Raw genomic sequence first — 17372 nt, forward strand, 5'->3', positions numbered from 1 at the left:
TGTCTATTAAAATGATTTTGACTTATCTAGACATCTATAAATACCTTGTATATTCTAAAGAAAGAGACATTAGCTATCTCCTCATCCATATACAAATTATCCTGTCATTAATTAATAAGACACTATTTAATATCTATAATAATCTGAGTTAACTGCACATGTTACAGATCCAAACCAAGCAGTACTCTATATTATTCTATTGGGTTCCTACTGAATGAATCAGTGTGTTTATCCTTTTATTTAATAATCATTACAAAAACAGCCACATTATCTCCAATTTATATGCTGAGAAATTAAGGTATAAATTTAAAAGAACTTGGGTTCTAAATTGTGAGAAAATTAAAAAAAAATATTAAGCATGTCGTTTTATGTTGCAGAAGCATATCACAACATCTATAACATGAAGTCATAAAAAATCAGTATTTTAAAAATGGATTAAAAAATTATTTCATAAGAATTTACTAGATATAGTATTTCTGATAAATGTTCAAACTTAGTAGGGCTATGTGACATTTTACCATGCTTTGGGGCTCTGTCTGTTAAGGTCATAGCAGCATTGCGGAGCATAATTAGCTAAGAATAATTATGTGAATCAACTATAAAGCAGACTGACTTTTATATTTCCATATATAACTGTAATTTATATAGTTATGGAATGTAGTTTGAAGAATTTAGTTATAATAGAAGTTTCCAAGACACAGTATTCAAATTTTGTATTTTTTTTTTCATTTATTTTAAAGATTTTATGTATTTGACAGAGAGAGAGAGAGAGAGAGAATGAGTGGGGGGAGGAGCAGAGAGAGAAGTAGGCTCCTTGCTAAGCAGAGAGCCAGGCATATGGAACTCCATCTCAGGTCCTCGGGATCATGACCTAAGCCAAAGGCAGACACCTAACTGATTGAGCTACCCAGACACCCATTATATTCAACTTTATACTGTGAAAATCTATCCTATCAAGACATAAAATTGAGTCTATTAATACATATAAATACAAATTTACAACTATGATGTGGAATTTAACACATTGCAAATTAAAGCATTATAAAACACAAGATAACCATCATTCTATCATCCATATAACTCTTCTAAACAGCCTTCATTCATTTAGTTTACAGTTGTTAATCATCTACTATGTCCAGCAAAGCACAGAAAATATTTTAGATAACATAAAGTTGGATAAACTGCAAGAGTACTCTTAAAATTTCTTGAAACTAAATTTAAAGTTTCCTTAAAAATTAAGGAGTTTGGCAATTCCTTTTGAGTAGTCAAATGTATGAATATAGGTTATTTATTATGCTGGCTGTATTTCATTGTTATTCTATTTTAAATGAAAAAAAGGCTTTATAACAACATTATTCATTATTTACTAAAAATTCTCTAAACTTAAAACAAGATTTTAACAAATTATAATCTACATAAAAAGCAGGTGGTTTCAAACAAGTTAATGTACATCAGAATGACATGAGAAACTTAAAAGGAATTACATATCTAAGGGCATCTGGGCAGATCAGTCAGTTAAGCATCTGCCTTAAGCTCAGGTCATGATCCCAGGGCTCTAGATCAAGCTCCAAGTAGGGCTCTCGCTCTGCAGGAAGCCTCTTCTCCCTCTCCCACTCCCCCCATTGTGTTTCCTCTCTCCCTGTCTTTCTGTCAAATACATAACATCTTAAAAAAAAATAAAAAGAAATTACACGTCTAAACCATATTCGAAAATACTCCGATTCAATCAGTCTGCAGTAGTATCCAGGCACTAATGTAAATTAAAATATAATTTTAAAGATCCACTGAAAATTTTAAAGATCCATTGAAAGGTGCATAGTCCTGACATACTGAATATTTACAACACTCAGTTATAAACCACTGAATGGTTTTATAAGACACTTTTATTAAAATGTCTGAATGTATATATAGAAAAAAGCAAATGTTCAGTTCTAATATGTAAATATATTTAGGTTTCATCAGCAGGTAAAATATTATAAATCCACATCTTTAATGGTATATTAGATGAACAAGAAATGGTGACTTCCCATCAGAATTTTTAGTGGGTGTGTATGCATACATCTATACATCTATACACATGAACATGCATAGGAATACATAATTTTTATCAAAACATCCATTAAATATCTCACATGTCTATTATTACAAAGAATGATGCATGTGCCTATAAAAAGGAAATTTAGAAAGTAAAGGGTGTAAAGGAAAAATGGAAAATATAAGTAACTGCCATCAGAGGATCAAGTTCCATATTAATGTAGAAATTGTAGTCAGGAGAGAGCTACAATAGTTCCTTGCTATGCATAACACCCCAAAAAGCAATTAAGGAAAATATGTGGCAGATGGCTGTATGCAATGATATGAATAAATTGGCAACAAACCAATTTTTCTAAAACCTTTTACTATATGTTAGAGAGCAGAAGTATCACCAGTCTGAAAAAGGTTATCTCGAATAAACTGGATAATTTCACTTCAGTCTATGCAAATATTCATGATACAATCTAAAGGCTCCATTTAACCTTAGTGTCAAGGTTAGAGGACTCTTTATCAGAATATTGGCTGGAATCCAGATCTGATTTCCAGTGTGGTCTCTTTTCCAATTTTAAAAATTATCCCAGGTTTGAAAATGTTATTGAAGAAAAAAAAATGAACAATACAGGCTTCCAAAGAAATCTCTCTATCCTCATTGATTTATATAAATTATGTACCACAAGGTTATAGAGTATATGTTTATTACCAAATATAACAAAGCTATAGGAAATCTCAAAGATAAAACATGCCCATAAAAATAATTTCAGCTGTAACTATCTTGAGCACCATAAATATACATTTTATAGTTTTATTATGTTGGCATGGCTCTGTGAATAACTGCCATGCTTAGATGTTAGAAGTAATAGATGTCAAAGTCAAAGCTTAAAGCTAAAATTGTAAGAATCAGGAAATAGTAGTAAAATCACTTTTAGATGAGAGAGTTCCAACTGAGTAAGTAAACACATTTCAAAATTGAAGATGGAGAATTGTAGTAATAAGAGATCAAAGTAGCCACCTATATCAGGCAATACTTTCTAGTACTCAATAGACACTTCCTGTATGAATAAATGAATGACTTTCAGTGTTAAAAAATGTCAAATATTCTATAACAATGTCAAAATCTTTTATTGATTAATAAGAAGAAACACAAACAAAAGTAATTGATTTTAAACTGGCATGGTCCAAAGAAGGAACTCATAAGACAAATGCTTAGTAAATTTGATTTGTATAAATAAGCCTCTACATTTATAAATCAATTCTGAATCTCAGTAATACAACAAAAATCAATTTATCAATATTGATACATTTTTTAAAGGAATTAGCAAAGCCATTCAATTCTATTTGTTTCAGATACTGAGGATTATCCCAAGCAAAGTCACCTGTGAAACCCTCATACCGTTGTGTGCTCCTGGCTTTCTACAATAGGACAGCACCACCTCACTTTTTTTACTCCTTTATTCATTAAATATCAACTGAACATCTACCATATGTTAAGAAATGCTCTAGACTCCTGGGATTCAGGAATGAATAATACAAATTTTCTATTCTGTAGGAAATCATACTGCTGAAGGACATTATGGGCAATTTAAAACTAACTTTGAGGTCATTTACCATATGTATGAAATGATACCCTGCAAAAAACCTTGAAACTGGGGGCACCTGGGTGGCTCAGTGGGTTAAGGCCTCTGCCTTCGGCTCAGGTCGTGATCCCAGGGTCCTGGGATCGAGCCCCACATCGGGCTCTCTGCTCAGCGGGGAGCCCGCTTCCTCCTCTCTCTCTCTGCCTGCCTCTCTGCCGGCTTCTCTGCCTACTTGTGATCTCTGTCTGTCAAATAAATAAATAAAAAATCTTTAAAAAAAAAAAAAACCTTGAAACTGGCAAAATAAATGTCATTTAATCCATGTGTGAAATGTTTGTACAGCTGACTCTTATGAGCTTTCAGAAAATTATTCTAGAGTACAGTCTAGTTTTTCATTTCCTAGGTGAAATACACAGGAATAAGTAAATAAACAAGCAGATTTAGAGCTAGTTATTCATGAGAGAAACAAGAAAACAAAAACAACAAAAGAAATAAAGACCATAGATATGAGGAGTCGATTAATTTAAAAGTCAAATTATTCTTACATGGGAGTCCTTAACTTTTTTTTCCCATATTTTTGAAATTTTTATGTCAATGATTACTTGATAGTCTGATAACTCTGTCTTTGGATTATAATTTAAGTAAAATATAAATATTAAATGCATGTACAGAACAAGTATTATATATTGTATTATGTATACTGTATATAACTATATATTTATATATTCATATAAGTAAATATAATATTAAAGATAAATTAAAATAGAGTTCCAAAATACTAATTACATTTAAATAAAGTTCCATGTATGAAACCACTGGTATTCTTGGACCCCAAGTTAGTTTGCCCCAATTCAGCAGCCTCTATAATTGGAGGCAAACACCTGGTACTCATATCGATGACCTGAGAAGCAAATCATTACATTCCCAATACTCTGATGATAAGGTGGGAAAACAGTACGCCTCTAGAAAGTTACTTTTCTGAAACTGATCCAGAGATGCTGCCTTCAATCAGTGGGAACAGAAAATGTGAGGGTGCGTATATCTCCTCAAAGCATTAAAAAGTACAGTTCCAAGGATGAGAATCACTGCCTTACACTACCTAGTTCACTGCAATTGTTGGAAAGATTTTTTTTTAAACGTATATTAAAAACAACTGAGTACATGGAGGACATTAGGAGACGGAAAGGAAAAGTGAATTGGGGGAAATTGTAGGGGGAGACAAATCATGAGAGGCTGTGGACTCTGAGAAACCAACAGGTTTTAGAGGGGAGGGGGCATGGGTGAGCCTGGTGGTGGGTATTATGGGGGGCACATATTTAATGGAGCACTGAGTGTGGTGCATAAACTAGGAATATTGGAACACTGAAATCAATCAATCATCAACCAACCAACCAACCAACCAACCACTGAGGGTGAACTACATTGTTTATCCAGTTTAAGGACCACAGATATCCATTTAGTGGCTATTGAAAGTGCGTGAATCTTCCAGGTTTTTTTTCTCCTTCTTCTGGATTATGCTTCTTTTTCCATTAATTGGCTGTATGAAGATACCATTATTGTCCTTTTACTGTCAGAGAAAGATATGTGGTCATTTGCTGTTACTGAGCTATATTTAGGTTATCTGAGCTGTGATCCTTAGGTGGGAAACTTGTTCTAGAATTCTGGCCTTCATGTACTAATTATAGGAGATGACCTCTGTCTCATTACAAGAGGTATTCCTGGCTAAAAGGGAGTGGGAATGGAATAACTCAAGATCATGAATTTGGGGAATTGTCCTTGTCTTTAGGTCCTGATTAACTATTTCAATCAGTCTAAAAACAAGAGCCTTGAAACTGGAGGCTATATTCACATTTATAGTCTTAGTTCCTACATCTTTTAATATCAACTCATAAAATAAATGATGAGCATGTACAGTAAAGAAATGGAATGAAATGAGGATATTGTTTTACTGTGGAGGTGGGCTTAATTATCTGCACCTAGAGTATCAACAAGCAATAGTAAATGGCATTATGTTATTCCAGCAAACTGCTTAGGAGGTGGAAATATACACAAAATCATAAAATGTATCCTTCAATCATTTACTCATTACTATGCACTCTGATACAGTTGTAGAAAAAAGATCTATAGATACATTATTACTGAACCTAAAAATTTATAGTCTAAAGTTAGAGAAGTTTAAGATAAGCATGCCCATGCATGTGTGTGCATTCACACATGTTTAAAAGACTAATTTTATTTCTCGAAGAATCAAAATGTTGTTGAGAAGTTTGAGATTCAAAGAAGTGAAGGACCACATTAATTAGAAGATTACTTTTAGAATAATCACATTGTAAACCTTGTCACTAATTTAGCCCAATCATAACCTGATAAATAGAAGATAGCATTATAAATTAAACACCAAGTACATTGTTTAAAGATGTGATCTGCATTTTCTGTGCATCCGATTCCCTGTTCCACAGTGACCAGAAAGTTCTAAAGCTTTACAAATTATACCTGACAGTTTTATCTGGCCATTTACTGTTTGCTATCCTTCTTATCTCTTGGAACCGGAAAAAATAATAGCTAGAAAAACTACTAATGAAAGACAAATGAAGATTTCCGTTTTCTTACTGAGATGGTTTGGTCTCATTTGGAATTCTTAGAATCCACTCCTGAGGGCTAATTGGCTACATGAGTCATGCGACTTCTGAGAACCATCAGGCAGTGTTTCCTGGTATGAACGAAGTGTTGACACCAATGTAAGTTCATTCATTGTTTCTCAAAGTAAAGCACCTCTTTTCAAAGTACATGTTCTACTTATCCTTTCATGGTACGGTTACTTAGGGGTCAAGCCAGGAGTTCATGGCATAGCTTTGGATCTAACAGCTAAGTCAGTCTCATTTCTATCCTGCCTTGGTTTGTTTTTTCTTCCTCTACTTTAAGGTCTGCCTCCTTGAGGATTAAAAAAAAAAAAAAAACGAAAAAAGAAAAGAAAAAAGAAACACCCCATAGATACACGCACATACACACACACACACACACACATAAACTGAAACATTTTCTTATTAGAACCCCCTCAAAATACATCAGTCTTGATGTAGTGGCAAAGAAGTCTAGTCAGTTAATATATACACTAATAAAAATTATGAACAATTAAATTATCCTAGAGTTTTATTTTCTTTTTCAATGGCTGTTTGCCAGACTGCATGAACTCACTGTTTAAATGCTGTGGAATATTCAAAGGGCCAGGCCCTAGCCTTGAAGTTTTCTAACAGGAAACACAAGATATGATGTAAACAATTTATGACTTAAGTATTTTCTAGGCATTTTAGACAATTATATAATAAAAAGATGAACTTGTATAATAAAGCTTTTACAAACTATCTGACATATACTTTATCCTATTATACTGCAAACAGTCTCTACACATATATATGTGCATTTCTTGCATATATGTTAATTTATTTTATTCCTGTTCTCTATTGAGATCATGAAGGGAGGCCATCCAGTTTATTAGGACCATCTTCTGAATAAGGTCACTAAGTTCAAGGTTAAAGGTGGAATGTTAACTTCTCTGTTTTCATTTCTTCTGTTTTATTCCTGAAATAGTAGTAAAATTTTGGTCTCTGACATTTATGTTAAGAAATTATGCATCAAGTATTTGTTATATGGGGAGCTCTGTGCTATTGATTGAGGTATATTTGCATATAATATATAGAGGAGCACAAGCAAGTTTACAGCCACAGGCAGGAGCTTTAAAGAATACAATGACTTTTTCTGCTTCATATCTTTAGACCAGTAGTTATTATTAACAGACATTGAGAAGAAAGTTAATCTTGAGGACAGAAGTCAGAATGGTGAAAATTCTTTCTTCTCCACTGCTAGCCTTGAATGACCAATGTTTGATTTTATTAAGAGAACCAGCAGGTTTCCTTAAAACTTCCAAAGCATTCTAATTTCACTTTCTATAAGGTCATTCTCTTATTCATGGTATGAAGGTGTTAATTCAACTCGTTTTTTTATATAGTTTTCTTCCCTGCAAAATACATTCTGGCTAAACTGAAAGAATGTACTATTTTTCCTCGTATTCTGTATGGTTATGCTAAATCAAAGTATATGCAAAAGAAAAACTTGTAATGACTTTAATTACATTAAAATGCAAATAGGTAGAATAGAGTTAATGATATTAAAAGTTGAAAAAGTTGAAAAAGGACAGATCTCCAAAGGGAAATTATACCTAAAAAAAAAACCAAAAAGAATTCTCCATGGGTACATGAGAAGCAGCTGAAAAAATTCTAAAGAATACATACGTATATGTGGGGGGGGGGGATGAAACAATAAACACTAATAAAGTGTTTCCCATGATCCTCACAAGTGTTATGAACCAGGCAAAGTGCAAAGTATTCATATTAGAGTAATTTAACAGAGAAAAAGACCAAGACATGGAAAGTATCACTCCTATCCCTAGCTGTAGTAACTATGGAGACAACCTTCAGACTGAATTTTTTTTCACCAAATGTGCGATGCTTCCACTTCACCAAGCCTAACTGATATTTCAGTCCCATGTTAACTGCATTCAAGAGAGGGTTTGATTTTTCTCTCGGCATTTTTCTGGCAAATTCCTCAACTCAGTCTACTGTATGTATCTCACTGACCTTCATCATTTCTATGCTGACAACTCTTTAGCCATGGAGCAGGAAGAATCTTGGCAAAGTGTATTTCTTATACAAAAAAGTACAATAATTTGCCTCAGACTTTGTATAGTCATATTTTAGTTAGAAAATGACACATGTTATTCGGAGTTTAAGATCTGAAATCCCTGACTATTGCTTGATTTCTGTTCTCCCTCCCTTGCCACACATGACTTTATGCTTTGGAGATTTAGCAATGGCGAGTCTTCCCTTTTTATTACAAAACATATTTTGTTTGGCTCACATTATATTTTGATTAAGTTTGTTTTTAGAGGAGGCTTGTGCTCTCCAATTTCTGCTCCCCAAGGTATCATTGCCATACTTACTATTATATTATATTTAGGCTAATTCACTCAGTAAGTTACCCATTTGGCTCCTACTGTGGTCTAAATGTTTTCATCCTTGTAAAATGCACGTAGTGGGATTCTAGCACCCAGTGTTATGGTATCAGTGTAACGGTGAGGCCTTTGGGAGGGATCAGGACATGAGGATGTCTCCATCCTCATGAATGAGATTATAGTCCATAAAAAAAAATAAAAATAAAAAAAATCCCACAGAGATCCCTGCCCTGCAGCCATGTGAGGCCGTAAGACGTCTGCTGATAGAAAGAGGGCCCTCATCGACCATACTGGCACCCTGATCTTGTTTTCCAGTTTCCAGAACCATGAGCAATAAATTTCTGCTATATGTAAACTACCCAGTCTGTGGTATTTCAGGATAGCAGTCCAAACAGAGACAGGTCCTATAAAATTTGACCCTGCAACCCTAGGGCCTAGATGGTAACTTGCCATGAGCTCTATATCCTTACGTCATAACTTGGAACCTCTTTGCAGCAGACTCCATTAAATATTTAGTGTTCAGAAGTCAGCCCTTCAGAAAGGAAGGGAAGAACGCAGCATTATGGAGAACAAAATTCAAACGCAATGCCAGAAGATGGTCCAATGGGTTCAGCAATCCTCATAGGGAGCTGTGGGATTTAATTGGTCCCTCAGAGTTACCTTGTATTGGGCTGAAATGCTCAAGTCTTTTTATGCCCACTTTAGCCATCAGATCCACATTGTTCCAACAAGGCCATGACTTTGGGTGAAATGACTCTACAGTAGGGCAACCCCTAAGTGAGATGACAGCTGAAGTCTGTCTCCTGACAAATCTCAAAGAAAGCAGGAACAAGTCCTTCCTTGAGGGTCCGAGTGGTATATGTCTGTGTTTATCACACCATCTGACCTTACTCAAGTCAAAGTGTGATTGGTTAGAACTTAGATCAACTAGCTGCACAGAAGCTTCACACTCTGATGCAGCTTAAGACGATTGAGAATGTGAAGTACTTCATTAGATCTGATTATTTTAATAATCTAAAATCACATGTTTATCAATCCTATCAAAATTTTAAAGTCGAGGGGCTCCTGGGTGGCTCAGTCAATGAAGTGTCTGGCTTCCTCTCAGGTCATGATCCCAGGGTTCCTGGATCTAGCCCCAGTCTGGTTCCTGACTCATCAGGGAGTCTACTTCTCCCTCTCCCTCTGCCTCACCCCACTGCTTGTGCTCTCTCTCTTTCTCTCAAATAAATAAAATCTTAAAAAAAAAAAGTGTTTCCATCCCCACTACAAGCTTATAAGGTCAATGTAGCTCACAGTTTCACTTCTCATTCAATCACTTCCCTCCTAGGGTTGGTGTTTCTGAAAATATAAAATTAAGGAAATATTACTGGAGTCTAACATTTTATATTCACACATTGAACTGTTCATTACAGTTACAGCAAGATCTGCAACACTGCACAAGCTGTCAAAATACATGTTGAAGAGTTAGTTGATCAAACACGCATCAGAATATTTTTTAGTCGATCTTTTTTTATCCTTTTATATGAAGCACAAAATGTGCTCCACATTCCTGATCTCGATTTTACTCTTGTAAAAAATTACTTCTTGATAATGATATTGTATTAATGTTAATTTTTAGAATTACATGCCTTTGGGATGATCTACCATAGACAAAAATCTCATGTTATCATAGAAACAAAAATATAGTGGTTTCGAAAAGAAAATATGCACAGTCACCTAATTATTTTACTTTCCCTGTTGACTCTGTTTTTTAGCTGATTATTTTAGGTTCTTATGCTTGCATTTCTATATGGATCTTTGAGAATAAGGTAAATACTGGAAGTCTTTTCTGTAGAACAAAATTTTCCCTTAAGGCATAAACGTGGAATACTCTTAATTCAGATTATTCTTTTTTCTTTTATTTTAAACTTAGGAAACTAAGCAAAATGTTATAGTTCTTACATCTTAACAATTTTATACATGCATTCACATTTATTTCCTTCTGTTTCTATCTGTTTTTCTACTGAAATATGGCAATAAAAATGAACAATGTTTGTTAATGTTCTCCCTTTCTTTATTGCCTCAGTGGGTGCTATGAAATTTGTTTCCTCACCATCAACTTCACAGTATCACTTCTGCCCTCTCATTATCATCAGGTATACTGGGAATCTCAGTCTTCTCCATTTCAAGGTAGGGGTCAGCTCTAATAAATTGCTGTTTTAAAAGATTTATGTTATTTATTTTATGGGGGAAGGGGCATAAGGAGAGCCGAGGGGAGAATCTTAAGCAGTTGCCACACCCAACACAGAGTCTGACGCGGGGTTCCATCCCTTGACCCTGAGATCATGACCTGAGTCAAAATCAAGAGTCAGACGCTTAACCTACTGAGCCACCCGGGCACTCCTCTGGTTAATTATTTATATTCTAAAATATTGAAATCAATGATATATAAGCTTGTATTTATTTTAATTTTGTAAAAAATTTTTTCTAAATTATTTTTTAAAAATGTATTTAAAGATTTTATTTGTTTATTTGACAGAGAGAGAGAAAGAGACAGTGCGAGAGGGAACACAAGCAGGGGAAGCAGGGAGAAGCAGGCTCCTCCCGGACAGAGATTCAGAGGTGGGGCTCAATCCCAGGACACTGGAGTCATGACCTAAGCTGAAGGCAGATGCTTAACGATTGAGCCACCAGGCACCCTTTTTTTTTTTGTAAATTCTTAATATAACTACCAGTAAGATTGACTACTTCTATTGGGCTCTGCAGAAACACCTGGGTGTATAATGGGGTGGCTGTTTGTCCCTTTCTAGGTAAACTACTTTGGACAAGTTAGTTAAACTGTATCTCTCTGTCTCAGTTTTCTTGTCTTTAAAATGGGAGATATACCTACCCATTATGAAAATTCACGAATAGATGTAAAGAGCTTCAGTCAAGTCCTAGCATATTGTAAGAACTCAGTATTTCTGATTATAAATATACATGTGTATATCTCATATGACTGTTAAGTGCCTATGTGTGTATGGGTGTGTATATACATAGCCATAATTCAAATTCATTCCAACCTGGAATGCCTTTCTGATAAATTAAAGAAATGATCAACCATATGATAAATTAAAGAAAACCAATACACTAATTATAATTACAGTTTTAATAAAAGAGAAATTAGAACAGTTCACTGAAGTCAGACTTTGTCTTATTAAAGGTAAAAATTATACACTGGGAACTTATTTCAAATGATAAAATTACACGTGAGTTGTTTATCATATTTTATTCTTTCTTTTTAAATTATTTTTGAAAAATTATGGTCTCATATGAAAGAGAAACACATATCACGATTAACATAATTTACTACAAGATCATTACTAAGATGAATAAAGATGTCTTAAGTTCAATACCAATATTTAATTGTAACAACTATATTTACCTCTACATTTGAAATAATAACTATTATTGAGAACTTCTGAATAAAATCTGAGATATTAACTGTAATGAAAATGAAACCAAGTTTATATATCCTCTTCACTTATTTTCAGCTGTTCTTTGAAGTTCTTCAAGCTTATTTTTACTGTCATGGCCTTGATTATTCCCAGGACAGGCTGTATTTTCCTTAACTTTTCCGCCAGTGATAGGTTAAAAAGCTTTATCTTTTCTTCCTCTTAGCATGACTCAAACAGGTCAGATTTTACAGGACATTTTAGGAAATAAAAAGGAAGGAAATAACCACATAAACTATAAGTATTACACACGTAAAATCCATTCATTCATGCAGCTGAAATTTGAGAGTTCACTATGTACCCAGACTGGCCTGGACATGAGTGACAGAGACGTATCTGTCCGGATGGACTGGGTTGGAGAGACAGGTGGGCACAGAATTATGATTTCAGGTAACTGGCATAAACAAGAAAAGGAGCTTAAGTTTAAGGCCAGGATCTGTTGAATTCAAAGCTAACTATGTCACACAAACCAACTACTCTGAAGAAGAAACAGAAACAGCCTGTTATTTGTAAGACTATAAAGAATTCCTTTATTCCCCTTAAGCTGCATACTTTGTTCTGTCCCTGGATCCTACCAGCCCCACCACACTGAGGGATACACATAAAACCTTGAGGCTGGGGCTCAGGCCCATGAAATTTCCTCCCTCTCAAGTCTCTTCCCATTCGCAACAGATTGGTATTGCTGACCTCAACCTGCAGTTTCGCTACGCCTTCCTCCCATGCTAGACATCGTTCGTTCGTTCTCGGGTTTCTTACCTACATCATCATTTCAGCCCTGCAGGGCTCATTCTGTCGCGCTCTGATACCCACTGTCTTTAAGATTCACTGATGAATGGATCAAGAAGATGTGGTATATATACACAATGGAATACTATGCAGCCATCAAAAGAAATGAAATCTTGCCATTTGCGACAACATGGATGGAACTAGAGCGTATCATGCTTAGCGAAATAAGTCAAGCAGAGAAAGACAACTATCATATGATCTCCCTGATATGAGGAAGTGGTGATCCGACATGGGGGCTTAAGTGGGTAGGAGAAGAATCAATGAAACAAGATGGGATTGGGAGGGAGACAAACCATAAGTGACTCTTAATCTCACAAAACAAACTGAGGGCTGCTGGGGGGAGGGGGTGTGAGAGAAGGGGGTGGGATTATGGACATTGGGGAGGGTATGTGCTTTGGTGAGTGCTGTTAAGTATGTAAACCTGGTGATTCACAGACCTGTACCCCTGGGGATAAAAATATATGTTTATAAAAAATAAAAAATTAATTAAAAAAAAAAAAAAGATTCACCTTGAGCCCACATCTCCCTCCAGCAAACAACCCAATTCTCTGCATTCTGTTCGGCTAAGCTTTGTGTAAGGAACGGGTGCTGCACTGTCTCCGTTTCCCTTTTCTGATTCACTCTTCAATCCTCTTCAGCGGCTACTCTGGCCATGAACAGGCTCTGAAGAGGTTTCCAATAACCTCTATGTTTCTACATCACACAGAAGTTATCGGTGGCCGTTGCGGACTTGACCACCATCTCCCTTTGGAAACAATCTCTTCTCCATTTCAGAGCACTCAGAATTTCCATCTCACCTCTCTTGTTTCTCTTTCTCACTCATTGGCTTCTTCTCTCTTCGCCTTTTATTTTTACTTATTTATTTATTTTTAAAGACCTTATTTATTTATTTGACAGTGAGAGAGAGCACAAGCGGCAGGCAGAAGGAGGAGGAGAAGCAGGCTCCCTGCTGAGCAGGGAACTCAATTCGGAGCTTGATCCCAGAACCCTGGGATAATGACCTGAGCCAAAGGCAGACACTTACTGACTGAACCACCCAGGCACCCCTTTCTTTAGCTTTTAAAACCAAGCCTCTTCTCAGGTTTCCCCAGGTGATCTGATTCATCCCTCAAAATGCCAGCAAGTCACAAATGTAAGACTGTTAACAGTCCATTTCGTCCCTAAGTTGTCAGCATCGTGAGGATACTGGCCTGGTCTGCTTTTTGTTCACATTTTTATCTCCTTTACCTAGCTTTACGCCTGCTGCACAACAGAAGCTCAATAAATACTAAGAATGTACTAATGAAAATAATATTAAAATAATCTTAAAACAGAGGTGCCTGGGTGGCATAGTCGGTTAAGTGTCCAACTCTTGGTTTTGGCTCCGGCTGTGATCTCAGGGTGGTGGGATCGAACCGTGCGATGGGTTCTGTGCTCAGCATGGAGTTGACCTGAGATTCTCTCTCCCTTTCCTCTTGCCACTCCCGCTCATGATCTCTGTTTGTCTCTAAAACTTTTGTAACAACATGGACGGGACTGGAAGAGATTATGCTGAGTGAAATAAGTCAAGCAGAGAGAGTCAATTATCATATGGTTTCACTTATTTGTGGAGCATAACAAATAGCATGGAGGACATGGCGAGATGGAGAGGAGAAGGGAGTTGAGGGAAATTGGAAGGGGAGGTGAACCATGAGAGACTATGGACTCTGAAAAACAATCTGAGGGTTTTGAAGGGGCGGGGGGTGGGGGTGGGAGGTTGGGGGAACCAGGTGGTGGGTATTAGAGAGGGCACAGATTGCATGGAATGGAGCACTGGGTGTGGTGCAAAAACAATGAATACTGTTACGCTGAAAATAAATAAATAAAAACTAAACTAAACTAAAATAAATACATGAATCTTTTTAAGAAAAATCTTAAAAAATTATTTTTATACAGGTATACCTAAAGTATCTCTTACCAAAGACAAGAGATATTCACTAATTCCTAAAGCTGCTTTCATCACATGTTTGTTTAAATAAAAATAAATAAAGAAGGATTAAAGCACATATAGAAAGATTGATTTAAAATAAAACATGTAAGTTTATCCTATGACATACAGTACATATTTAAATATATAATTATAAAATCTTTAGCTGTTTCTGAAAATATTACTACATGCTTGGATATGAAAAGGTCACTACAGGATTTGAGAACATTAAGAAAAGAAGTCAAGGAAATCCATCATTGGTCTTCTAGCCTATAATCAGGACATCATTACAAGCCAAATGAGCATAATTTGTCACTTTGAAAATTCTCAGGTTGAGAATCGGGTCATTTCAAATACTAATTTTCACAGGGCAAAGAGGTCGTACAGTCCACCTGTTCTGTGTATTTCTCCCAAATAACTTTCAAAGCGGCTGGCTCTCCATAAACTATTAGTCATCGCGAAAGGAACCTGCTGATGTTTCCCTTCACAAGGCCTCCATTTATATGTAGCTTTTGCTTTTACATCTAAAGGGAGATCATTTGTAAATGGCTTTCCAGAGCATAGTTTGACAGCTTTTAATAAATATGTAAATACGTCTGACCTTTGACCTAACACTGTCAGTAACAAGATATCCAGCTAACCAGCACTCTTATTTATAACAGTGTTCGCAATAATAAATAATTTTATGGTACTTCACATGTGCTGAGAGTCATTCATCTTACTCATTCTTTGAAAGAGCCCTATGGGGGCGGTAGTCTTCTTACACACATTTTATGGATAAGCAAATTAAGGCACCAAGAAATTAAATAAATCACTGGAGGTCACACTGTTAGTGAGTGGTACAGCTAGAATGTAATCTCAGCTAGTCTTGATCTAGAATCTGTTCTCTTAATCTCTTAACCTCCTGTGCTAGGCTCTTAAAACACACACACACACACACACACACACACACACACACACACACACGTACATACGTGCATATGTACACATTGCATTCACTCAGTGAAAGAGAATCCAGCAGCTTTGTAATCTTAACTAGGAGCGTGGACCAAATGTATTATTACTATCAATGATAAATTCTTACATCAATAACTACACTACCAAAAAACAAGATTCGAAAAAAATTTTTAAAAAAGCAAATTTATTTTTCTCCTGTTGTCTCATTTCAAATTTGTTTGGTAGGGAAATTTCTTCCCTTGGCCCTGGATAAAACCTTGTGGGTTGGAGTAGAGTGTTGTGGGTGGGTAGATAAGAGAGGTAAACCATCGTCTCATTTGATACAGGCAAGCTGTAGCTGGAAAAGTTACCTCAAGGGAGGGCAGGTCTCCAGCAAAAGTGTGCTGTTGATAAATACATTCGTTTTAACTATTTCCTAGTTCCAGAAAGCAGTGGATGGGTGGGTAGATAAGAGACGTAAACCATCTTCTCATTGTCTGGAGATGGTCTTGTACTTTCTGAAACTAGGAAACAGTTAAAACTAATTCATTTATTCACAGGACACTTTTGCTGGTATCTGGAGACCTGTCTTTACTTAAGGTAACATTTCCAGCAGCTGCTTGCTCACTTTTTGACACCAAGGAACCCAGTGGTTTCTTCCCAGCTTCCGTTTTGTCATTTTTCAGGGCTCAGTTGCATATAGCCTAAACCATTCCTTCTCTTTTCCAGTGTATCTCTTCTGCATGGTCCAAACCTGGTCATTATTAACATATATGCATTTTTCTGTTGGATAACTCTAGAAGTTCATAATGACTGCAATTTAGCAACTACTTCCTTTATCCCAACACCAGTACGACCCGCTTGCCCACCTCTTTCCTACAGAAAATTCAGAGACTATGTGAACATCAATATTAGTGTCTCCCTGACTGCCAGGGTCATATCTCTAAGTGGTCCCATAAAAGGCTGATCAGAGAAGACAGGAGAACCAACCTACGCTTTTGCCTTTGGCACAGAGAAGAGTAAATTCCTAGCAGTTTCTCCAAAGAAAAACACTTCAAAAATACCTTTCTACCACAGCATCAAACAGTTTATCACTTTCATACCTTTAGTGGTTGGGGATTCAAGAATAATCCCAAAGTAGCCAGGTTTAAAATAACTGTTTTGAAAAAGTGAATCTTGCTTAATTTGGTTTATGATACCATTTAAATCTTGTGACTTCAGTCAAGTCTGGAAACTGTAACATCCAATTAGTAATCCTTGACACCCCTAGTTCCAAAATATTTAAATCTTACCTAGAAGTATTTTTTAAAAAATTTTTCATTATTAACTTCAAAGCCACTGTGTAAGAGATGACTCATTTTTATTCTTATTTTTTATTATATATTTAAAAGTTGTCTTCAAAAATGATTTGCTATGAAAATAGGACCAACAGAGCAAATTTTTGAGAACCAAGTAGTTTTAATACCCCTGATTTGGTTTCAGAAGACAAAAAGTTTCTGACTACTTCCTTGGGATTAAAAGGCAAACCCCCAAACCAGAAGAACTTTAATATCTCATTTGTACAATAAAAGGAGTGGGATTAGATAAACACTGAAGTTTTACTGGGTCTAGCATTG

General features: G+C 35.8%; 1 protein-coding gene across 2 annotated transcripts in view; it reads right to left on the reverse strand.

The window, feature by feature from the left end:
- Window positions 1-17372, reverse strand: part of NCAM2 (neural cell adhesion molecule 2) — a 513251-nt gene that overhangs the window by 298158 nt on the left and 197721 nt on the right. The window lies entirely within an intron of this gene.

This window comes from Mustela nivalis (assembly GCF_964662115.1).
Source record: "Mustela nivalis genome assembly, chromosome: 1".
Lineage (NCBI taxonomy): Eukaryota > Metazoa > Chordata > Mammalia > Carnivora > Mustelidae > Mustela > Mustela nivalis.